The 12878-nt window shown below is 40.2% G+C and overlaps 1 pseudogene; it reads left to right on the forward strand.

The window, feature by feature from the left end:
- The first annotated feature begins 6125 nt into the window (after positions 1 to 6125).
- Positions 6126 to 8014, forward strand: LOC137991191 (histone H1.0-like; annotated as a pseudogene).
- Positions 8015 to 12878: the final 4864 nt, after the last annotated feature.

Below are 12878 nucleotides of genomic sequence, written 5' to 3' on the forward strand. Positions count from 1 at the left end.
GACTTGAACTCTATCTCATAAAGAGTAGTAACCGAAGGTGTCTGACGTGCCCACCTTTCCCTCCCTGTGCTTGTTTCGAGTTCTCAGGCCTTGGTTACTATTCCTCTTTATGGAATTACTTTCTGTGCTTTTTTGTTCCTCCACGATGAGGAGGAGGAGGATTTGAAACAATGATTGTGACGTCACTCGCGGCAGACTAGGTTAGTTCTTCAGGTCAGACACCTTCGGTTACTACTCTTTATGAGATGGCATTCAAGTCAAACTTCAACTTACAGGTAAGTCTCTTTTAACTTTCCAATTTATGGTCCAATGTTTCATAAAGAGGCTTAACTTACGCTCAGAGTACTCGCTTAAACTTGCTGTGAAAAAGATGTTGAACTTCATGTCAGCCTCGAAGCCAATCTTCCTCGATTCCGGCATTCATTTCCTTCAATCTTTCTGGGTTTAGTATTTTACGTATTACGTCCTGGAAAAAAAAAACGCAGCTCAGTTGACAGTTATGGAATAAAGCACTGTGTCAAGTAACTGCACTACCACACGTACGCAATGTGTACTTATTTCTTTGAAATGAAAGCACGAGCAGATCAAGTCGGTTTTTTTCAACGGTGAGCTCTGACGTTCAGTAAATTCCCAGTCTGATCTGGTCTTAAAGCACGTGGATGCATTGAAGAAAAAAGGGTTCTGTCTCGTGTAATTTGTGTTTTTTTAAACGTGAAACGCATGTATTTGGACAAATACTGGTGGCTACGCGTGTACATGTTTTCCCTTGTGTTAGTCACCTTATACGTACTCGGCTTGTAATTTCCCCATATTACTTAATTGTTACAGTGGTGTCACTAGTATTTCAAGTACGATTTTTATTCGTATATTGTTCTTGTTCTCCCGCGTGTTACTCATAAGTCAGTCGTAGCCCTCTTGTGAAGTCCTATCCATCAGTGGCTCTCAATTATCGAACATTTCCTAAACATGAAAGACTTTTCTTTTCGAGAAAGCAGAAAGAGAAACAAGACCGTATGGCAGACAACGGCGGTAAAACAGCACATGACGATAAGAAGGTGTTTTGAACTGTTGCATTTCACTTTGATGTGGAAACAGTGAGGAACACAAGATTAAACATAATAAATAGGCTCTTTACAGCTACAACAAGTTGCAAAATTAGTGGAGACACTTCACGTTCTTGGGGCGTTATTAATTTACAAATTTTCTCCCACTCTGCAGCACCCCTCTCTCCCTTATCAATTTTGCTTGCGTTACAAAAAATGCTAAAACTTGAACAGTCAACAGTAAGAGGGGGGGAGTGAAGGGGGAAGTGGAAAGCTAGAAAAGGTGTTCTTGAACGGGAGTGCCAACCGGTTGTAGCGATCACATGGTACAAAAACCGCCATACTGGAGAGCAAATTGCGTACTGGGACATTCTAAAACAAAGAAATTTAAGTTGACTTGCTTTGTTTTAGATTTCCCAGTCTGCAATTTGCTCTGTACGTATGACGGTTTTTGTACCATGTGATCGCCAGCTGCAAATGGATCATTGCCTTTCTAATACCATGATTCGGAAGTTGATACAAAGATCGTTGTCTACCGTAGTGGACTGGTTTTCTTTGTCAATCTCTGCTCGATGCTATGTCCATTTCCTAATTAGTTATGAAAGCCCTTGGAGTGAAGAGTATGTTGTTGCAAACTCCAATTAAGGCAAGGGCTTTTCACATACAGACCTCGCCATAGTGATCTACATGTTTCTTTTATCCAATAGAGATTTTTCTGAGTTCTTTCCGTTTGATTAGAAGAATTAACGCTCACTGGCTTGTTTTCATTTTTGAGGAAAATGTTCCCAAATGTTTATCGTTCACATTTGTCTTAGAGCTGTTTTCGATTAAGTGTCAAAAGTAATTAGCGAATTGCTTTGGTTTTGCATTACTTCACTCAGTGATTGGTTCAAAGTTCTCGTGCCACTTTTTCAACCAATCACAAGTGAAACCAAAACCAATCGTGGCTCGCGCGTGCAGATTTTCCCGCGCTTTGTGTCGGCTACGTGTAATTACTTTGACTTTTAGTTAACTGGATTGTCTCCGTCCTTTTTGATTGGCCAAAGTAATTACTTACGCTCTAACATTGCCAAAGATGAATACTAAACATGCGCTACAAAAAATCATCGACGGAAGCCCGAGCACAATTGTTTATCCAATAAAACCTAAGAAATCAACACAGTAGAGGCAATCGAGCCCGATTATTTTAACTGTTTCAAGGAGCGCATAACTAGGAGAGTACAAGATTCGTTGTATTCTTACAGACCGATTTATTTTTTGATTGATTTGCCCGCAAAACCAGACCTTTCCAGCTAACTACAAGTCTTGTATGTGAAAATTATTATACCCATGGGATTGAGAATAGGCACTTGTAAAAAGCTAAATCTTATTTAAAAACTCGTCTACTGAAAAATAGCTTGATCTGTTAAAATGCCGTTGCATAAACCTAGAATTGGAGTTTGAGGATCCTGGTTGTTGGCTCCTGTTGTTTCCCTACTTTGCACCAACAAAATCGTTCATTGAAGCGACATCGGATATTGCTAGAAGATCAAAACTACACCCGATGTCTTTTTGACCATCTTGTACTCATGAAAAATTCATACATAAAATTACCAATGAAAATTAGGCAATTTGCTGACTCCTGATTCGAGGACTTTATCCTCATTCCCAGGCATATAAGAGCCCATCCATTAACAGGAGCCTCCATCTTCTATTGCTGGTTTTCACTCACGTGATCAACAGCCATGTTTTTCAACGAAAACAAAAGGAAGCGTTTGCATAATAATAGAGTTAAATTCCCGGAGGATTTGGTCAGGGCACCAACATGGCCGCCTTTTCTTTGTTTAGGGCACCAAAATGGCGGTCGTGACGTCATGTGAAAACCGAGAATATTAACCCTCTGAGTCAACCCTGTCCCGTATCTTTCTATTTCTAGTAGCACCTCCCAGTGGGTTATCACTGGTGTTTTTACAATAGCCAATCATTAGAGACCCATGGTCGGCCACTGATTACATCACGTGCAGCACAACCAAAACACGAAGGTATTTCAAAATGATGAAGAGATATAGCTGTTATGAAAATAAAAATATATTGGACAGGGTTGACTCGAGGGTATAGATTGTTTTTACGTGACGTCACGGCAGCCATGTTTGTGTACCCAACTAATTAATCCTCTGGGAATTGAGCTCTATTATCATGCAAACGTTTTCTTTTGTTTCGGTGGAAAAACAAGGTTACTGATCACGTGAATAAAAACACTTTATAATATGTATGGAGGATCCAGGTAATGGACTTTTGATCAAATCAAAAGCCGTGCAGGGCTCTGGGGACGAAAATTTCCTTTTTCCAACTTAGGCAGTAGAAAACACGCAGTAAACATACCATGCATTTTACATTTCACTTATCAGTACATACAATTTTGTTTTCTTTACGAGCAGATGAAACTATTTTACTTGAACACAACAGTCATCTTGGTGGTGCTTGGAATCTCTGTATCCAATAGTATTCCATTGGATAGACTCAAGCGAGCTCTCGACGAACCTGAAAGCCCCCAAGAAGACGAAAGGATTCCCAGTGAAGTTCAGAGAAGAGTAGCTCCCGACCTTTCGACGCGACTCGGCGGTGGGAAAAACAAGCAATGTGTCCCAGGGGTATGGACGTGCTTGCAGTCCAATCCCCCCGCGCCAGACGACGTGGCCGTCAGCTATGACAGGGACCACGCCTCGGAACCTGAGGATGTTCTTCAAGGGCCGAACGACAGGAGAAGTCCCGCTATCACAAATGACAATGATAATGACAACGCTGAATTGAACAATGACACCCAGAAGTGTCCTCCTGGGATCTGGGTCTGCGGCGGCAAGAAAAAGCGTTCTGAAATGATGAAAAAGTTGAGGCGAGCGCTAAGAAGGTTTTAAAATATTGGAATAGGCATGTTTCTGGACGACGTTTAACCTAACAAACTATGGACCGATTAATTTTGGAAAAGTAGGAACCAAACTGAACGAAATCAAGTTTGCATCGGCCGCTTGTCACGTTATTGTCTTTGGCTTTACTGTTTAACTTATTTACTTAGTTCCTTTGAATCTATTTCATTTAGGAAATATCTATTTAAGCTTATTACGGTTTCTTTCTCTTTGGAACTAAATAAGTTTATTTAAGAAATTAAAAATCTTATTTGTTTAGATATATGTAGTCCTTTAAAGGAAGGTGAAATATTGACTTAAAGCTGAAACTCTATTTGAGGTGTAGCATTTCTTTAGGTGGAGTTCAGTAAGGTTTTGTCGAAATGTGATTGCCATTCCGTTGGATAGCCGTGTGGGTTCTTTAAAGTCCCGAGAATTTTTTACGCATGTATAATTTACTTCGCGCTACCAACCAAGGGTCGCGGAGTACGTTTGAAAGTAAGGGGGGGGGGGGGGGTAAGGGGACTTGGTAGTTATCAAGCCATCTCGGAGCTGATCAAAGACAGGAGCCCTGTCAATGACTATTACGAATCCAAGTTTCTCCTGAATCAGTGATTTTTGAAATTACAATTATTATATGATGTTTTTCATATATATCAGTATTTGAGGTCCGGAATAGAATGAAATGAAAGTTGAGAAGATTATCTCCTTTAGCTGAGCGACACTTAACGCTTATCACGACTCTAAACTACCGCGCACCATCTGCAAATGGTTAGACTGTCTGGTCTTCTCGGATAGCGACAATGAATCGTGGGCCCCGTCTCACAACCCTGTGGGACGTAAAACAACCCACACACTGTTCGCAAAGAGTAGGGCATGGAGTTACCCGGCGGTATTGTGGTCTGTCCTCTGTGGTGTATCGTGGCTTGCACGAGAGCGGTTCAACGAGTTACGACTCCGAAGCATCTCTTGGGTAACTAAACCATGACTATGACGAAATATCGTGCGAGATTCAGAGTGCAGATCTAGAGCTGTGGATGTTCATTCAATATGATGAGATACTATTATCAAAAAAACTAATCACATAATATTTAGACAAGCCTAAAAGCAAATCTGATCTCCTCAATTATTATTTATTTTTGTTTTGGTTTCAGATATATTTTTTATCTAGTTTGCTCACATACTATAAATTGTAATCTATTTTACCGTGCTCTTTTTGCCCTTTACGTTTGTTTTTCGTCAGCATTATTCAGCCTTTTTTCTCGTGCTCGGGTCGTTGCTTGCTCTTTCCTCCGCTGCTCGTCACTATATGATTTTTGTCTCCTTATTAAGACACTTTCTTAGGCTCTCTCGTTACTTTTCACCGCTATTTCGACTGTTTTCTCAAGCTCTCAGTTGCACTCTCTCACGTTATGAGCATCGCTTACTCGCCTACTACAACTGATTTTTTTGTTCTCTTTCTTTTCTTTCCTGGCTTGAAAGCTTTTTCGAATATACCATTATTTACAGTTCTGTGCTCAGTTACCAGGCGAGGCTGGAGTTGACCTTCTTTGATACTCAGTGCTTTTCTTATGTAAATCATGTTGTTGTAATGCTAGCTAAGTGTTTTAATTTACGCAAGGAAAGCACTAAGGTTTGTATCAAAGCAAGGTCAACTCCAGCCTCGCTTTTATACAAAGGCCTGGTAACTGAGCACAAAACAGTAGAATGGTCTATTGTCTAAGTGCGCTCGCCGCATCTTGAATAAAAAAAAGCAAGCGGAAGAAATATGTTGTTTTGCTCGATGAAGTGGCGCATCTCAGCGTAATCCAAGGTGTTTTGGGGGGTAGCAGATTAAAACAGCTTCTTCGTTTCCTCGTTTAGTATTTGGAACGTTTTCTAGGTAAAAATTAGGATGCAAATAAAATTAACCACGAGTTTATACTTTAGGTGGATGGAGTTTTGAAAAGACAGTCAACAAAGCAATTATAATGTAAAGAATTTTGCAGAAAAAGCCATCAAAAGGACAAGAGGCTCGGCTTCATTGAAAACTGGAATGTTGAGGAGCGAATATATTCCTTCTGACAATGACGGAAACACATTCGTCGATACATTGTCAAAGTATGTGTCTCAGGCTACTTGTAACAAATGCGATCGAACTACTAGGTGTAAGCCTGTGTTTTTACACTCACAAGTTTTTAATCAGGAAATGTCATAACTTATGGCTCTGGGGACAGAAAACCCTAAATGGAGCTCACATCTGGGTCGAAGACAATTGAAACTCCACGTAAAGGTTTGCAATCGCGGGCTCCGTCAAGTTGCCAAAGGAAGAAAAGTAGGTGGAGAAAGCAAAGAAGCCAGTTGCAAAGAAATCAAAGTATTCGAACTCCTAGTCGTTCTGGACGACTACAAGTAAGGGTTCTCAGTTGTGAGCATGCGCATTTCGAAACTTTTCGCTCTTTAAACGCAACGCGCGTGCCCAGAATGGAAAACTCGTACTCGTAGGCGTTATGGTACTTCAGTCTGAAGGTCGCTAACAAAATTACTCCCTCGCGGCTTCGCCGCTTCACATCCGCTAGCACTCGGGGCCCAAGCACAACGGAGTAACCATCGATTTATTTGCGCTTCTTGAAATAATCCCGTTATCAAATATCCCGCCAGCTACGCCAATAATAAAGTTTAGTGAGATGACGTTTCGAGAATCCGGTATATTAACGACGTAACTCAAGCCTGTTAGATATTGCGCAGGCTAAGAGAGGCGTATCTGGGATAAATATTTTTTCGCAAAGACTATATAAATTAAAGCAAGGTCGAGTCATCTAAAATTCTCAGAGCCTTTATGTCTTATCAATTTTCATTTCTATCATCTCGTCCAAGCATAAATGAATTCTCTTTCAAGCTCCGTTGCAACTATTTTATCACTAATCCGTTCACCTTGAGATCATTTTCTCCCGGTAAATGAAAACAGCAAGGCTAAAGGCAAACAAACGAAAGTGACAAGATAAAAAAACCTCTTATAGAAGGGTAGCCATGAATACTCTGAGATGACAAACGAGGAAATCAAAGAACGGATGATTTCATAGTTCACTTTCATTAATTGAGACCTACAAAGCTTGTCTTTCTTGGGTCATTTTCAGAGGGAAAAAGGACATTCAAAGTGAGCTTGACTGTGCTATTTTATTACACCTACGCGTTAAATAGGAGTATCCTTTCAGGATAAAGTCTATGAAATGCAGTGACACGATGTGCAATGAAAGAAAATTCCAGTGAAAAGAGCAAAAGGTCCTCATACAATACCTACCCTAGAACAACAAAAGCTAAAAATCTCATTCTTTCCTTTAACTAGTTCTCAAGTGTTTTCGGTAAACACTTGGCCAAACAGATAAATGTTGGAGTTATGTCATTTCACTTGTCAGAAATGACGTTTTAAGGGCAGTTTTCTTTAAAGAAAGTCCAGCGAATATACTTAACATGGCACATGCCATGCCAAAAATTTGTTTCCAGGGCGGTCCACATAAAGTGCGTTTAATCAGCGCGCAATTGACGGAGACCAGTTCAGTGTTCGATTTGTTCGTAGGTATACAAGAATTTCGATATGTCCAATCCAGAACCAGCAAAAGGCGGCTACAAAGCAACAAAGGGCCGCTGACCATCCACCATACTTTGATATGATCAAGGCTGCCATTTCTGCTCTAAAAGATCGAGGTGGTTCTTCGCGCCAAGGCATCGAGAAATACATCAAGAGCAACTACAAGATTAGAGAAGTCGGCTCATACGTCAAGATGGCTTTGAAGAGAGCTGCTGCAAACTGAAAGCTTCTGCACACAAAAGGTGTTGGCGCATCGGACTCCTTCAAGTTGCCAAAGGAAGAAAAGAAGGTGAAGAAAGCCAGTTGCAAAGAAACCAGCCGTCAAACAACGCGCCGAGAAAAAAACAAAGAAGTCACCGAAAAAGTCCGTAGCCAAAAAGCCAGCGGCAATAAAACCAGTGGGGAAGGAACCCGAGGTCAAGAAGGCTGCTGCAAAGAAATCGACCAAGAAACCAGTCAACAACCCCGCAGCGATAAAGCCCTCCAAAAAGCCTGCCGCTAAGAAGTCATCTAAGAAGTGAGGAGCTTTCCTGATCACTTAGAACCACAAAACGGCTCTTTTAGGAGCCACCAAATATATGAAAGCAATGACCCATAGAATACATTGCGCTCGTTGACTAAAATAATTACAACGCCCTCGAAAATAATTGAGGTGATTTGTGTATTTCGGATGTTAACATGACTAAGTCTGAATTAATGATAACTTTTTCGAGTGCGTGGTTGATTTTGTCGACGAAAAAGTTTCACGTTAATGTATAACGAACTAGTATAGATAGCGTTGATCTTGAGCCACCACGTGCACCTAGCTATGCCTCTTTCCTTTTTGATAACTCTCAGTATATGTCAAATCAGTAAATTCCATACACGGTCAATGCGTGCGAAGCTATACTAGCGAGAACACCGTAAGACGAGTTTACAGATGTATAGAGGTTTGAAAGGACAGTCAACAAAGGAATTATAATGTAAAGAATTTTGCAGAACAAGCCATCTGAAGCATTGGGGCTCGGCTTCATTGGAATGTTGAGGAGCAAATATATTCCTTCTGACTATGACGGAAACACATTCGTCGATACAAATGCGACCGAACTAGGTGTAAGCCTGTGTTCTTACACTCGCAAGTTTCTAATCAGGAAATGTCATAACTTGTGGCCATGGGGACAGAAGATTCTACCTTAAAGTTAACATTTACTCAGTTTAAAGCCCTCGAGAGGTATGTTTCGGCCGAAAAGGAGGTCATATTGGAGCGTTAAACAAATCTGTTTGTATATGGCTTAATTGGGTCTTGAAAATTAAGACCACCAAAATGTGATTACCTTATTTACTCGAATAAGCGCCGCACACAGCTCCGGTGTGGTGCCTATTCGAGTATTTCCATAAGATGATAAAAATATACTGCAATGGGGTTCTAAGCCAGGAATGGGAATTTATTTTCATCAACAGTGATGTTTTTCAGTTCAAACTGAGTATGTCTCGATGTTCTTTCATTCGGTTCCCTCTTCAAAATCTTCGCATTCTTCAGTTCTTGAAAACCACTACAAGATTGGAGAAGTCGGATCACACCTCAAGATGGCTTTGAAGAGAGCTGCTGCAAACGGAAAGCTTCTGCACACAAAGGGTGTTGGTGCTTCAGGGCTCCTTGAAGTTGACCAAGGAAGAAAAGAAGGTGAAGAAAGCAAAGAATGAATGTTGAAATATGCCATTCAACATGTTGAATGTTGTCTAACGATGTTGAACGAAAATAGAGATCAGCTCTATTCCGTTCAACACGTTTGTGCAACATTGTTCAACATTTGTTGAGCAACAAATGTTGCAAGATGTTGAATCGTGTATCATCGGCTTAAAGGAGGTCATTTAGAACTTACTTGAATTTGCACTGGCAATTTCAGAGAGAAAGCAAGTAAGAGGAAAACGCCGTAGACACTGTTTTCACCGCTAATGCTTAAAGTTCAAAATTGGCGGACAAAGGTGATGTTTTCACCCACGGTCTACGCATCCACAAACACCGTAGTAGAGGTCGCCATAGCGATTAGCTTAAAGGGCAATTTTGTGACGTCACAGTAACTGGTCAGTGGTCATCACCTTTAGGATGTGTGTTCTTAGAGTTCTATAAAAGATCGGTGTTTTGCATGATAGAAATATTATTGATCGTGCTCTCTTTTTGTGAGTTTGATTCCCTGAAACGGGTTTTTAATACTTAAACCACGTCCGTAACGAATAGCGGTACAAGGGATTCATTGTGAGTGGAGTAGTGTGCAGTTTGCTGACTCGAGCTGAGAAAGCTTCAAGCTCCCTTTCCCTCATAGTAAAAAACAACGATGGGTATCCAGGCGAAGCAGAGAATTGGTTATATATGAAGCTTTTCGCAAGGAGTTTTGAGACTGGTTGGATTCAGAGTGTAACTTGCATGAAGCGACAGAGGTAAGTCGTATAATTTTCACACTAACTTCGCGTTGACATGTCGCTTGTTCGGCTCGCATTGTTCACTTATTTATTTATTTACTTACTTATTTATTACAGATTCACTCCACTAAATGGCAAACAGATAATTTCTTAATAGATTAATTAATCGCTACAGCCACAGGAAAGCCGCCTGGTCTTTGACTTGGCGCACAACATCTTTTGTAAACAAAATTTAGTTGCCTGGGATTCGCCAGTTGCGAATATTAACCTTCACGAAAACGACCATTTCACATCGAGTGCAACTTCAGTACGTTTGGTTCTGGCAAAATATATATTATGAAATGAGAACTCTCCAAAAGGTGAGCCGAGTTTGAAAGCTAAGTTTATAGTATTCGCTCTGAGTTCTAACTTATTTCGTTGTCGACAAGACTCATGGCGAAAACCATTTAAAAGTTGCCGGCATTTTGTGTTTTCGTTAAGGTGTGCCTCTGACCAGAAAAATTTGCGTATTTCCATGGTACCCCCAGCTTAAAGTCCCTAATGGTATTTACAGTAGTTTTAGGCTATCTAAGGTCTTAAATCGGTTCTTATTTCCACAAAAGATATCTACTGAATGATACATATGGTATGACATTTCCTCTAATGAGGAAGCTGATACGTTTATATTTCAATCATAACCATGAAATAAAGGTTTTAAACAAGATCTGCGCAGTTTAAAATTTGTTCCAGACGCTTGAAATTTCAAGGTCATTTTCTAAAATGAGAACCTGTTTAATTTCCTTAGGCTCAACTGGTTCTTATGTATAGGGGTTTTTAGCCTAACATGCATGTTCTTAAATTCAAGGTTCTTATATGTGGGTGTTTACTGTATCTCTTGGGAATGTGAAACCGATTTATCATTTCATTCAGATAAGTGATGCTTACGGCCGAAATACAAAAAATAACTTGAATTATTGTTAACGGCGTTGTAATTATTTCAGTGAACAAGCCTATATTGGTCATTGTTTTCATTTATTTGGTGGATTCTAAAAGAGCCGTTTTATGCGAGAATTTGACCAGGAAAGCTCTTCACTTCTTAGCTGTCTTTTTGGCAGATGGCTTTTTGACGAGCTTTATAGCCGCGAGTTTCTTCACTGGTTTCTTTGCACCAGTCTTGGCCGCGGGTTTCCTCTCTTCTGGTTTCGTTGCTGTTGGCTTTTTGGCTGCGGGCTTTTTAGGAGATTTCTTTGCTTTCGGACCGGGAATCGAACCCGGGCATCATTGGTGGGAGGCGAGTGCTCTCAACACTGCGCCTCCCCTACTCCCCTGCACTTTAAGCGAATGTGATTGTTATAGGGGGTGAAAAACTCTACACGTCAAATACCAATCTCTTCTCATCTTTCCTAAATGTATATCATTTTCTTTCAAAAGGAACCTAGGACCAAAATAGGTGGTTGCCATGTAACAGAAAATAGTGAACTTCACTGAATTCAAGGAAAACGGCGGCAGCTAACTAAAAAAATGCTTTCCCTTATTCTCATTATTTCTCGATTATTCGTACGGCATGGAAAGTGTGAACTATAACTATTCTATAATATTCTATTCTATAAATTCTCCTATAGGGCTTTCAAGAGTTTAATTACAGCTTAGAAGATTTAATTATCGAAAAGAATACAGAATAAAAATTATAGTAATATTAAAATATCTGTAATAATTATAAATAAAAATTTATTAATTCCTCTTAAAAATGTTTCTTTATAACAACGTTAAAACTAGAAAAGGGACTTGACCTAAGGCCCGGGACAAAACGTCGAACTTCACATGACACGAACTAAATGGTAGTTTGGGTCGACCTAAATTAAGAATGTTGGATCAAACGTCGAACTTAACGTCGAACCAAATGCAAAAGCGAAAATATACATTATCACACAAATTATTAAATTGAGAGTTAACTTCGACTCATGAGAAGTACGGCAATTTTTCGAGACTCGATTTTCACGCTTTCTATCCATCTGAGGGCAGACTGGTAGAACGTGTTGGTCGATCCAAATACAGTTCGTCGAACTTTGAGTCAAATGTCGGACTGGTCATGAACTTAATTCGTTCTATTTAGTTCCAATCGTCTCATGTGAAGGTCGACGTTTGGGCCGCGCCTAACGCTCTCGGACAGATTGTACCACACTGTAACGGCTCTATATAAAAAATGCGCTGACCTTGGGAATCTGCAACAAATTCTTATTTCTAGTGTTTCGGTTGTGGATGTCTCATCTTTCTGTCGCTCAAGTACGATTGAGCTAAACCTTTAAGGCACTTAAAAGGCCATTGCGGCATCTCTTAACCTTAATGCACTTCGAGCCAGTGCAACTGTTTCAGAGCTGGCATGATATGATCGCATTTCTCAATTTCAGTGACAATACGTACGTCTGGCACAGTTTTATAATTTTGCAATGTGAACCAGCATTCCAAGGATAAACGATACAAAGGGTGAGAGTGTTAAGAGAGCAAATTGAAAATTTACTGTGGGTTGCTCTAGTCCTCCACATAACGGAAAATTGGGTCATTTGGCCTCGTTGTCAGGATGAGAAACTTTAAGGTAAAGCCGAATGTACCAAACCTTTAAACGCACATGCGAGGCGTGCAAAGCCGATGTCTTTTGATTACGTGTTGATTTTACCTTTTTTTTGTGATGTTCTCGTAGCCATCGTCGTGTTCCTAATATTCTGTACAATTGGATTAGTCCTAATGTCTTTTTTCTTGTTGCTTATGTTTTTAAATGAGTTGCCTTACATCGCTCTATTATTGGCTAACGCCACCATTTCGCCCATGCAATCAAAATAAGGACCCTCATCATGGTCGTGCTCTTCCGATATTTGGTTGGTTTTCGCTGTTACTATAATTAGTTTATTTAATTTCCCACCATTCTGATTTCTACGACACTCGATTGAGGAACACCTTAATTCAAAGTCATGTCCTTACGCAGTTAGAGGTAATTCCAAGTTCCTTTCC

This window comes from Montipora foliosa, chromosome 2, assembly GCF_036669935.1.
Source record: "Montipora foliosa isolate CH-2021 chromosome 2, ASM3666993v2, whole genome shotgun sequence".
Lineage (NCBI taxonomy): Eukaryota > Metazoa > Cnidaria > Anthozoa > Scleractinia > Acroporidae > Montipora > Montipora foliosa.